Source organism: Camelus bactrianus, chromosome 22 (assembly GCF_048773025.1).
Source record: "Camelus bactrianus isolate YW-2024 breed Bactrian camel chromosome 22, ASM4877302v1, whole genome shotgun sequence".
NCBI lineage: Eukaryota > Metazoa > Chordata > Mammalia > Artiodactyla > Camelidae > Camelus > Camelus bactrianus.
Genome location: NC_133560.1, coordinates 19,914,828 through 19,927,271, shown reverse-complemented (window position 1 = coordinate 19,927,271; position 12,444 = coordinate 19,914,828). Strand labels below are relative to the sequence as shown.

Here is a 12,444-nt window from a genome sequence, read left to right as displayed (position 1 = left end):
AGACAGGTTCAGCAGATGCCATCGTGAACTCCCGCCCACAATGACTGCAAGTGTCAGCATGCCCAGTCACTGTGGCTGGGTCCCCTCCCCCCCCAGAAATACCAACAAGTCCCTGACATCCTGCAGGGAATCCTGACCTTACCCCCACAAGCTGATGGGGGCCTGGGAGTTTAAAATATTCCTGATGTGTATTGGCTTCCCTCCTTGGCCTCCTTGAGCTCTTTGGATTTACATTTCCCCACAAAGAAAGCTATTTAGGGAGAGTCCTACCATGTTCCAGTGTGTCCAGCACTTAACATCGTCCTTGATTTGAACCACGCCATCTTCTTCCCCCAGTACAATCCCAGTCAGCTCAGAGCTGCCAACTGGAGACTAACCCCTGCTGGGGTCAGAGTAAGGCGGGGCCCCCACCCCACTGGGGACAAGGGGCGGAGGCTGGGTGGGCGAGGGAGTTAGACCCTGAGGGCCATGGGGGCCCCCTCCCCAACGCTCTAGGAAGGGCTGCTGCTCATTCCCAGAGGGTTGGGGAGGGGAGGAGGGATTGCTGACAAGTTAAAAGTTTATCTCACCACAAATTCATACTCATGTGATGAGATTACACTGCGATTGGTTGGGAAAAGAAGAAAAGATTCATTTCTATGTGAAGTTTATTTTCTTGGTACTTTGATATTTTTGATACTTGTTTTGCAAAGACTCAAAAATAAAGGGACTATTGCAGTGATGCTTTATGAAAAATACAATAATCTCAATGCATTAGAGCTGTGACAACAAATGTAATTTTCAAAATCACGACATTCTTATACTAAATTAGGAGTTTGTGGAAGACAGATCAGCATTTGTTTGTCCCATTCCTATCTGTATACAGAAAAGCTCTCTGAAACAGATCCCTAGAGATGGTCCACTTTGTCAGCGTGTGTTTGTTTAGCTTTGAGTGTCACTTCTAACCACGATTCTGAACATCTAGTGTCTATGCAACTTGGAGTTCAGGCTCCATCTGCAGTTAGGCTTGCTCTGTCCAGAGCAACGGTCTGTGTGGCCCTGAAGGATGTCTCACTACTACAGGGTTCAAAGGGTTAAGTACAAACTGCTCAGAAGTAACGTCGTGAACCGGAAGTGTATCTACCACTCTGTCATCTACGTGTGTCACCAGCTGCAGCTGCTGGCCCGGCCCCTCCATCTTCAGCCACCAGGGGGCGTGGGCACCCTGGGCAGTGTCCCCACTTGGCAGGACAAGCAGGCTAGGAAGGCTGGGCTGGATGTTGCCAGACTCCAATGTAGCCTGGCTCTGTCCTCATCTGCAAGGATGTGGACTGACCTTTACCTCAAGGCCTCTCAGTTCCCCTCCTGTAACATGCTGATCTCTGTGTTTCTCCAAGTGTCAGGCCTACACCATTCCCTCATTTACTCGCCAAACATTTATTTGGCACCTACTGGGTGCTGGGGACACAGCAGGAAGCACACCAGACAAAGTCCCTGCCCTCAGGGAGTGGACATTCTATAGGGAGCTCTATGATGGACCTCAAATGAGCAAGTGCTGGTCTGCCTGTGAGAGGAGTAGCACACTGTAGGATGGAACAACCAGGAGACAGGTTGGGGGCTCTGTGACAGGACAGAGGGGAGACCTCCCTCAGCCAAACCAGTGGGAGCTGGATGATACTTCCAGCTTCTGCTACACAGCCACTAAGACCATGGGGAGGAAATCGGCCAGCCCTCAAGTCTGGCCAGTCCAGATAAGATGCTGGGTGTGCATTGGGACTGCCTGTGGCGTTCCAGAAGGCAGGGGCTGCCGCCCGTGCCCGCTGCCATCTCAAACACAGCTGATGCCTGGGTCATGTCCAAGAGGACATTGATCGATATAGGCAAAGTGACTGAGGCCCCTTGTCCAGGCGAGGGTTCGAATCCCTGGGTCCCCTCAGGTTCTTCTCCCCTCTAAACTAGGCCCACATCCTGGAACCCAACTCAAGGGTGGAGGTGGTGCAGATATGGCTGAATCTGAGGCAGGGGTGTGGGTCAGAGGGTGACAGTGACAGAGATGTGGTCACTAACCCCCATGAATAACATGGACTCCAACAGTAGGTGACCAATAGCCAGAGCGCCCCTGACACTACCAGGAACTAACCAGAGTAGATGCCTCAGAGCTGGGTCCCCAAAATGAGTACTGTACCCCTAACACCCTGCCCAGTGGCCACCGTGCTGTTTCTGGAGACACCCCCTCCCCAAGAAAAGGGACCTCATCTCTCCAAGAAGTTCTTCCTGCCTGCGGAAAATTCCTCTGTCTTCTGGCATCAACAGAAGGAAGTCCCAGCAGGGCCACACCCAAATCCCTCTTTCATAGGATCTGTTTCTCTCTTAGCATCTAGTTTTCCTGAGACCTAAAACTTTGACTTAAGGAGATTATTTTTCAGGGATTATTTGCCCCTCCCTGGCTGTGTTCTGGAATAGCCACAGGTCATGCCCGGGGTTGCCCTGGTTGTGGGACACCCTTGTACCTTGTCTGCAGGGTACAGGGCCAGGTGGGCTTTGCACAGAGACAGACCCCATGGCAGCATCAACTCAGTCCCCAAGATAAGATGAGGAGCCCATGGCCACATCATCTCTCTCTGGATTCTTCCAACCTTCAAAACTTCACCTCCTCATTACTCACAGCCATACCCTTGGTGAGAATGATGGGTGAGTGCTAAGCATGCTCCCCTCTCCTCATAGTTCTCATGAAAAAGGCCAGAACCTATATCTGGCCACAAGAAACCTCCCCACACAACAGGATACATGTTAGTGATGCAAGGGACACCAAAGGCATTTTGATCGATGCCATGTAGGCATCTGACAAGCGTTGGGGCACCCAAAGGAATCACCAGTTCAAGGTCACAATTTGGGACCAAGGTAGATTTTTTTAAGCCAATTAATCTCTTTCCCAAGCCACACCAGACTCTGACCTTCATGTCTAACCAATTCCTCTGAAGGTACTAGGTTGTACTGTCTCCCTCTTCCAGATCTCTTGTCTATGTTTCGGCAACAATCCAGGAGAAAATTCTCATAAAGAGGGCCAGGGCCTCGGTGAGCAGATGTGTTAGAGGCCGAGCAGCAGCAGGAAGAGCCTGGCCTGGTCTGGGTGGAAGCCAAAGGCAGCGAGCCCTGATGGCTGCTTCCCCGCAGATTGGTCTGGAGGCCTTAATATGGAGGCAGGAAGCAACTGGGCAGTGACAAGGAAACTTCCCTCACAAAGGCACACAAGTGACCCACGGGGCGCGGCCCATGACTGCCCACTGGGGACTCCTGAATTCCACTTAAGACAGCAGACAGGACGCCGCCTGTTCTGCCACTGGAGTTTAACAACCACGAAGGTGCAGTGAGTGTCTGTGGTCTTTGAGATTCAGGCTGGCTCTGCCAAGAGACCGGCTTGGCTCTCGCCTTGCTGTTGAGCTTGCTCAAGTCATAAGCTCTTTGCATGCTCCTCATCTGGCAAATGTTGAAGATGGACTAGCTGATTTCTGAACTTCCTCTGGGTCTGACAGTCCTTAACATTGTATTATGTACAAGAAGAGGGGACCCAAGGGGGAGAAATGAGCAGGCATTCAGAAAAGGCAGATGATCCAGGCATTTATTGTTTAAACATAGTCTGCCGTGTATATATTAAATGTATTTGTCTACTATGTGTGTGTTGAAGAACATTGTTCTATCCTCTGAGAATGTGTTATCTAGTAGAGAAAGAAAGAGAAAGAGAGAGAGAGAGAGAGAAAGAAAGAAAGAAAGAAAGAAAGAAAGAAAGAAAGAAAGAAAGAAAGAAAGAAAGATGGAAGAAAGAAAGGCAAGCCAGCCTACCCACGTTGTGTGGTCACTTAATACAAAATGCACAAAAACGAGGATTACAAAAAGAAAATGTTAGTTACCAACATGCTCGTAGCCCTAGCTGGTAGAAAGGCTCTACAGGAGTCTGAGATTTTGTTCAGAATTGGAATTCAGACCTAGGTTCTGGTTTTATTTATTGGTGACTCTAGCTGAATAAAAAACCCTGAGCCTCAATCATCTCCCCACCAAAACAGAGCAATGTACCTTGACCTCACACAACTACTGAAAGAGGGCGATGCAGTAAGGGAGGAAGAAGCTGGCTTAGACAAGGGCAACGTGCTGAGCCGAACCAGCCCCATTCAAACCATGAACCATGTTCTACCAAATAAGAGTTCGCCAGGATATTAATGGGTGTTCTTAGAAAAAGGAAACAGCATGTGCTCAAGAGGGGTTGGAATATACCATAACAACATGTATTCTTAATATTAACAATTTAGTGAAATCTTCTTGTTGAAAAAAAATTTTTAAAGGGAAATTCATTACAGAATCCCTACTGATATCTTGAATCATTCTGATGTCCAGTGGAATTCAGTGTGGGAAATTTTGCAGTAATCAGCGTAAGGTATCATTCCTGAAGGAAGCATCCCAGGAAGAAACTGTAGTGAAGGGAGGGGCAACGAGAGGGCTTCAAATGGCAAGCCAAGATTCAGCCTTTATCTAGTTAATTTTTTTTTCTTTCTGATTACAAAAGCAACACAATACAGCCTCCCTAAAAATCAAAGTTTTTTGAGTAGGAGTGGTACATGTCTGATAGTTTGCACATAATAGTCCAGGTATGGGTGGTAACAAGAAATTGAAAAGAGTAGATAGAAAAGTGAGGGGACACCTCACAACATTTAGCAACTAAGTTTGAGCTTGGAGAGTGACGTTAAAAAACCTCTAAAGATTTAAGCGCTTTCTGTCTAGAACACTGGGAAAGTGGCACTGGTGCAGAAAAGAGAATGACAAAGGCCAGGTAGTTTAAAGAATGGGAGATGGGTCAAAGAGAGAGATACCAACCTTGGTGTGATATTTGGTTGGGTTTGAGTCACATCTTCATGGTACTATCTGGAGGCAAAGGACACCCTAGACAGGAACTTGGGTAGAATGGGAATACAGATCTGGGAGTTCTTACAGAGTCCCACTCCACCAAGGGACTTATTCTCTGAAGAAACAGAGAGGGCAAAGAGTTGCAAGAGATGAACAGCCTGGAAGAATTTCCAGGTAGAAGTTGCATGGAGACTGAACAGGAGACCAGAAGAGTCAAGTTCCCCAGGAGCCAATGAAAGACATTTCAACGGAGGAGGGAGTATCTTTTAGATGCTGCAGGTTGGAGAAAATGCACACCAAGAAGAGTTCCTAGAAGGGGGATCATTAAGTTCTCAGTAACTTGAGAGAGATTTTAGTGGTAGGATTAGACACCAGCCTGACAAGAGGAGAGAATGGTGAGGGAACGAAAGCAATGGGCTCCAACCACAGGCATGATACACATGCCACTTGGAATCACTTCAGTCCCTGGGCACAGAAAGGCACAGAAAGGTTGAGGGAAGGGTGTGAAATGCAGCAGGATGAAAGCCCTGACCTGGGTTTCAGGCTCAGATGTAAGTGCGTGTTTGGGATGCTAAAAGCCTTCAGATCCAACAGAATCTCATGGTGAATTCTCCACGGGCAACAGTGAGTCTCCATTCGACTTCTCCTTTCTGCATATAGTGGCCACACGTGTCTAAGATGAAGTCTCTCCTATCAGAAATGCTTTTCTTCCTAGATGGGGAAGTCACCATTTTGGCTTAGAGATCTTCTAGGCTGCAGGCATGTAGGTATACACTACATTTTTTTTTTTTGCCTCAGAAAAGGGTTATCACTAATTCCACTTAATTGTGTCAATAAGAACCAGGTAAGATCTGTTATTAGTCCAGGTTTTTGACCTAAAGATCTATTAAAAAAAAAAAAAAAAAGTGAAAGGATGCCTGAATTCCAACTGGACTCTATACTAGATTGTCTAGTCAACCAGTACCACTAAAGCTACACTCAGTTCACATATGTGAACCTCACAGTGCTTTATTGTGTGTACCTGAGTGGCTACTGTCATTGAGTGACACTAGAGGGCTTTAATATCTGCACTTAGTACCCTTCCCACTGGTATCAACCAGCTGTCATTCTTCTTTGTCAGTGGGCACTCTTCCTTGTCCAAGGCCACAACACCAAGAGAAGGTCTCTGCAGGCTGGCACCCACCAAGTCCTCATTTTTCTAACTACCACTGAGGCCCTGCCTTCTTGCCGCCTGTGCATTCACCTGGCTCAGTTTCCATTTCCCTATTTGGATGTGAATGTCACTTAGCCAGTTTGCCCACATGATTTCCCAGACCCAGGAAGGGACACGCCTTGATGCTGAGAGATACAATCACTGCTACCACCATGGAAAGGAAAGCCCATCCTTGGTATGGGTCACATGCTTTTCTTTTCTTTTTTATGTCAGAAGCTGTGCTCATGTCATCCATTTTGGTGGGGCATTTCTCTCTCTCTGACGAATGCTCATTTGCCTTTGATTCTTTGAGGATACAATTTTCCAGCCAAATGGGACTCTTGTTTATGCTTAGGATTCCAGACTTCAGGGACATCCCTTAATCCAACATCTCTGCCTCCAGGCAATGCCTTTTTCCAGAGAATCTGAGAAATTCTGTACATTCTTAAAATAAAAAGGTGAGATGTAATTATAGGTCCTGACATTTCCAGGGAATGATCTGGAAATTACATAGAGTAGTTCTGAAATAACCTCACTTCATTTGCAATTTCCCTTTGATAAAGTTAATTTAGGTGGTCTTGACCCTGGTCAGCGCCCCCACTTGCCCTTTTCTCTTGTGTTTGGGGACTCTATTAGAGCTATGTCTAGAACCTTCTCACAGCTTACTTAAGAGAGAGAGAAGGCTCAGGGAATTTGGAGTTCTTACATGACTCTGCTTTGCACAAGGACTCAAGGGCACAGGGCTCCTTCCTTCTCAACTTTCTACACATAGGCCCACAGTGAGATTAAGTCCATGCAAGTTTAGGATCCAGCCATAAAGTAGTAGTGGGATGTGAACAAGTCACAGTTGCCCTCTGGGGCCTCTCAGTTTCTCATGTGTAAAATGAAGTGGTTGGACAATGAGCTGCTCTTTCTTTCTGGTTCAGTTCAGAAAGCTAAAAGCACTGAGGGATTACTTAAATGATAAGGCTGGATTCTTGCTCTTGGAAAGTATCTTGATTAGTGCCTGGAATGAAACAAAAAGCTCTTGAGCCCTACTGCGCACGCACCAGGTACCATTCAAGGAAATTTGAACTCACAATTCTTAGTGCAACTTTTAGAGACAGGTGTTCTCATTTCTGATATGGCTAAGGAAAGTAACTGGCCTAGCTAGGCAGTGGCAGATGTGGGTTTGACCCCAGTTCTGCTAGTCACTAAAGTCCAAGTGTTTATTGTCCACCCAGACCATCTTAGATACTTGCAGAATGTGATAAGTGCTACAACAGACATGCAAACAAGGCACTCTGGGAACATGGTGTCTTCATGTTTCCAGTGGCTTCCTTCCCTAGCCAAGGACTCAGTCTTGCTGCTTGTGTCCTGGCTGAGCTTATTCAGGGAGTCAGGCATCACACAGCTCTCTGCCAACCTCCCATCACTCTGATGCTCAAAATAGAATTTATTTTTTACTTTTCTTCCAGGAATGTCAGCCCACTTGTAACAATAACAATAATCCTTTCTACACGGGTACACTGCTTCAAGGTTTACAAAGCACTTTTGCATCCATTATCTCATTTAATCACTCCCTCCTCTACATTCGTACGACATATTCTTGGTATCTCTGAGATATTGGTATTATAACAATCTGCCTTGTCTAATAGGCCTATTGTCCTTTATTGTGTTCATCTTGGCTCACAAGTTCGATCCCATGCTTCTATGCACAAAGTAGGGGCAATAAAAGTTCGCCATATTGAATCCTCAATGTGTGGATCCTTCTCATCGCTGCATTCATTCCCCCTGTGATTCAATGGATGTTTGTTTGCCTATGAAGGGCATGACTGGGTTCTTTGGGGGTAAATTAGGAGAGGAGAGGAGAGGAGTACAGACCAGCTGGAGGAAGACAGAAGTGAAGGCCTCCGACACCTGGTAGGCCATGGTGCATACTACAGCAGAGTCTGGAGTGACTATTTAGTTTTGTCTAGGGTAGGTGGGAAGCAAGAATGCTTCTTGGAAGGGCCACGCTCAGCAGAGATGGAAGGTGGGGGTGAAAAGACTGACAGGAGACACAATTTGGAAGGGCCACAGATTTGATCCTTGGGAAAGAGTAGGTAGCTGTTGGAAAATTATCCTAAAAAAAAAAAAATAAAGGGAAGGAGGTCTAAATGGGTAACTTTTCTAGGGCAGAGGAGTCAAATGCTTGCAGTTCTTAGGAAAAGAGGAACTCCTGCAACACTCAATTAACGCTTAGAAAAAGCGCAGGGAGCACAATTGTCTGGCAATTCTTTAGTAAAAAGGGTGAGGGGCCATCAGTCTCCTGCAATTCCTCTCTGTAGAGAGGAGTGCTTTAAGTTCCAAATTTCTTCTATGGTCGGAGGAGGGACAAGTTAGGAATTTTCCAAGTTTTCTTCAGAAATGAAGGCCGGGGGTATGCAGCCCCTACTGCCCTTCAGGGGAGGGAGCCGCCCAGTGACCCCCACCATTGCTCAGAAAAGAGGTATGTTCCCCTAAAGACTTCCAGGAAAAGCAGCGGGCCCTGAATTCCCCAAATTCTCCTTAGCAAAGGGGACAGGGGTCGGAATCCCGACAAGTTTTCTCTGAGCACAGAGCTTAAGTTCCGAATCTACAAAATCATTCTGTTCTTGGCAATTCTCTTCATAAAAGTGGGCAGCGCATGCATGAATCAGTAAAACTCTTCTCAGAAGGGGCCAGGGGCAAGATTCTTGAAGGTTCTCCTCAGAACGGGGGCTGGGGGGCAAGAATCCCCATGATTCTCCTCAGAAGAGAGTAGAACCCATGACTCTAGACAGAAAAGAGCCCAGAGGCAACGAAACCCCTCGGGAACAAGGCCGGGCCACAGCTCGCCCAGTGTCCTCAGAGCGCGCCTAATGCGGCCCCGCCTACCTCCCGGCGTAACCGCCCCACGCCCGCCCGGCCCAGACAGCCTCCGGTGCATTGTGGGTGGGGCGCCCCTGCTGAGCACTGCGGGGAACCCCCTGCCCAGCCAGTTGTCGGCCGCCGGGCAGCCCGGCGGAACCCCCCTCCAGTGTCCGAGCTAGCCGACCACGGATTGACGCGTCCCGTAGGCCCCGCCCCCTGAGGTGTTCCCGCCCCAAACCTAAAGTCCCGCCCCCTCAGCGCCCTGACTGGACCTGAGGCCCGCTCCACTCTTCCATTGGCCTTCCGCCCGTCAGTCACCTCATCCCGCCTCCTTGGGTCCGCCCAGGCCCCCGGCGCGATCCCGAGGGCTAGCCGGCACGTGCGCTCATTGGCCGCTGGGTGATGTCCGTCATGAGCCTGGCCATGCCCTCACCGGGGCGCGGATCCCGGGAACCCCGGCCGGACCTCATTGGCCTGCGGCGCCGCCACTCGGTGAGACGCGTCTCAACCCGGAAGTGTGCGAGACGAAATCTGCCTAGCAACCGGGGAAGCCGGGCTGCGAAGCGGGCAATTTCAGTGTGAGACGGTGCGGCGAGACCGAGCGGCTGCTCCGAGCGCTGCGCAGCGGCTCCTCCCGCCCGGGGTCAGCGCCCCGGCGCGCGCACGCGCACCCCCGCCGCCCGAACGCGGTCCGCGTCGCCCGCGCAGTCCGTCCGTCGACCGTCTGTGGTCCTGTCGCCGCTGCCGCCGCCGCCGCCGCGGGCGCCACCTGAGGGAGCTGCCGCCGCGGGACCCGAGCGGACCGGACCAGACCCCGCCACCCGAGGCCGGCCGGGGCCCGGCAGCCACCCGCAGAAGCACTGAGCAACTTCGGTGAGTGAGGGGCCGGCGCCGCCGGTGGCGGGTCCCCGGCTTCCGGTGCCCTGGGCTTCTCAGGGGCTTCCGCTTCTTCCAGGGGGCCGTCTCCAGTGCGTGGACCCTCTTGTCTGAGGGAACCCGCTTCTCTGAGGGACCTCACCTCTTTGAGAGGAGCTTCCCTTCCCAGAGCGACCCCCCCATCTCTTTGAGGGACCACTTCCCCGAGAGCCCCGCCTCTCTGAGACTACCCCTCCTAACTTCTCTAAGGGGACCCCTGCTTCTCCTAAGGGTTGCGTTCTCTGAGGGACTCCCTGCCTTTCTGGGAACCCCGTCTCCCTGGGGATACCCTGCTTCCCTGAGGGACCCCCGCTTCTCTCAGGAGACATCTCTGCTTCCAGGGGACCCTCCCCCTCACTTCTGTGGGGGACCCCCACCTCTCTGAGGAGATCTTTGCTTCTCTGAGCTGTTGTCCCACTGTTCTGTGTTCCTTTTTCGCCCTTGCATTTTTAAGGTGTCCCCCCCCACTTTTCAGAGGTCCCCCCCCCCAGCCTTTCTGCGATGCTCTCACTGCTTTTCTGTCTCCACTTCTTTGGGTGATCTCTTTCTTTCCCCAAGTATCCCCCAACTAATCTGAGGTGCTCTTCTGTCAGAATCCTTCTTGGAAATGTTCCCCACTTTTCTGAGCTGTCCCCATTTTTGATGGGGTCCCCTAATTTTTTTTTTCAGTGGAGATACTGGGGATTGAACCCAGTACCTTGTGCACGCTAAGGACGCGTTCTACCCTCAAGCTATTACTCTCTCCTCCAGCCCCACTTTTTGATGAGTACCGCCATTTTCCTGAGGCGCCCCCCACCCCCACTACTCTGAAATGCCCATACGTCTAATTGGATCCTTATTTGTCTGAGGAAACATTCCCACCTTTCCAAAGTTTTTTTGTTTTGGGGGTCCCCTGCTAATCTGTGATGCCACAATGTTTAGAGGCATCTCCAGAGGTTCTCTCCCTAATATGAGATGTCCCACTCCCTGTTAGGTTCCTCACATCTCTGAAATGTGCCTCCACTGTTCCAAGATACCTCGTCTCTGATGGAAGACACGGTAGATTTCTTCATTTCTTTGAAGGGACCCCCTGCATTCCCGGGGGTTCCTCTTCCACTTGTCTGAGGACATACCCCCTTTCCTGAGGTTCCCCTTCTGAGTCTCTAAGGGAGAAACTCTTCCCTCTGTTCTCCTTGGAGCCCCAACTTCAAGGTTCCCCTACTTCTGTTGGTGGTACCCACTTCTCTCCATTCTGGAAGGAGGGATCAGAAATATTCAAGCCCCCCTGCCCCCCAACCCCAGTCTTCTTGGAATGCCAGATTAGGGATATTCTCTGAACTTTTACCTCAGCTTTCAGGGACCTGGAGGATTGTGTGGCTGGAAGGAAAATTGGGAGTCAGGCGAAAAACGCTGTTTTCTCTTACTCTTTAAGACCTGCTAGGTTTAGGGGAGCAGGAGCTATTGCCAGATGACGGTCTTGGTTACTCCATTTTGAGCCATGAAGCCACTGCAGTGTTGTCAGGCGAGTGTAGAGGTGGGAGGGACAGGGCTGGGGCATTGTCCCCCCATTATCACACTTTCAAGTTGTGGGACCGACCCACTTCCTGTCCCATCCCTCGGTTCTCCCTCTGCCTAGTGTAACTCACTTCCCCCACCACACTCCCACTCCTCCAAAAAAAGGAGAAGAAAAACACTTCTTTAGGCTTTCCTGCTGTGTTTTCTCTCCCTAGGCCCTCTGATTTACCCCTTGATCTCTAGAGAATCCTCAGTTTGTGGGCCACTCTGGTTTGGAAGGCAGGGCAAGAAGCAGGAAACGGGTCACGTTAGATCCAGGAAGGGTGGAAGGGAGGCAAGGATCAGGGGATTTGAATTCATTTCTCTACCTTTTAGATGACTTCAGCCTGGCCCAAAGGAAGTTTTTACGTGGCCTTTACAAATCTCATGTGTACTTTTTTTTAATGGCCCACCCTGGATTCCAAGTTCACTCCAGTAGCTAATTTTATCTGTTTTGCCAAACGCAGAGCTCTCTGGAGCCCAAGTAGATGAATGCTGGCATTGAGAGATGGTCCAAAGGACAGGAATGAACTCAGTTTGAAACCTGAGTAACTTGTAACCACTTCGTGTCCACATACAAGTCTCAGGCTAAAAACGTGGGGAGAATGTTCCTGAAGTGGAGTTCTGAAATAGAGGCTAAACTTCTGTTTAGTTTAGCGTTTCAACAAGTTCCTCCCTCTGACTCTGCTAGAACTGCAGGTCACTTTACAGTTTGACTTAAGGCTGTCTCTCTCCTGTTCATTTCCATCTGGGTCTTGCTTAATTTGAGTCCTTTATGAAGACTCCTGCCGAGGCTATAATTTGAGTTCTAAATCTGTCGGTGGACCATGTGGACACAAGTTTCAACTCGAGCTATTTTCTTCTGTGGAGAAGTGCTTGGAGAGTTTCCTGGGCCCTCTGCTCCTGGGGTAGTCAAGTCCAGGCAGGAAGCTGCTTCAGACCTGGTTGCTCTTCTACCGCCTCTTCCTGGTCAGCTGTAGGCACTGCCCTGAGGGGAAGGGGAAAGATGGTGGGGGAGCTCAGGGCTTAAGGTGCCTTGTGACAGGGTAGAGAAGTGCTGGCACATATTTATGATT

General features: G+C 49.8%; 1 protein-coding gene across 3 annotated transcripts in view; it reads left to right on the top strand.

Moving 5' to 3' along the window:
- The first annotated feature begins 9,462 nt into the window (after positions 1–9,462).
- GATAD2A (GATA zinc finger domain containing 2A) overlaps positions 9,463–12,444 on the top strand; it is a 92,528-nt gene continuing 89,546 nt past the window's right edge. For 2 of the 3 annotated variants that reach the window (XM_074350343.1, XM_074350340.1), the window contains exon 1: positions 9,463–9,793. The gene's annotated coding sequence lies outside the window, so the exon portion shown is untranslated. The remainder of the gene's footprint in view (positions 9,794–12,444) is intronic. The other variant, XM_074350348.1, reaches the window with a different exon arrangement.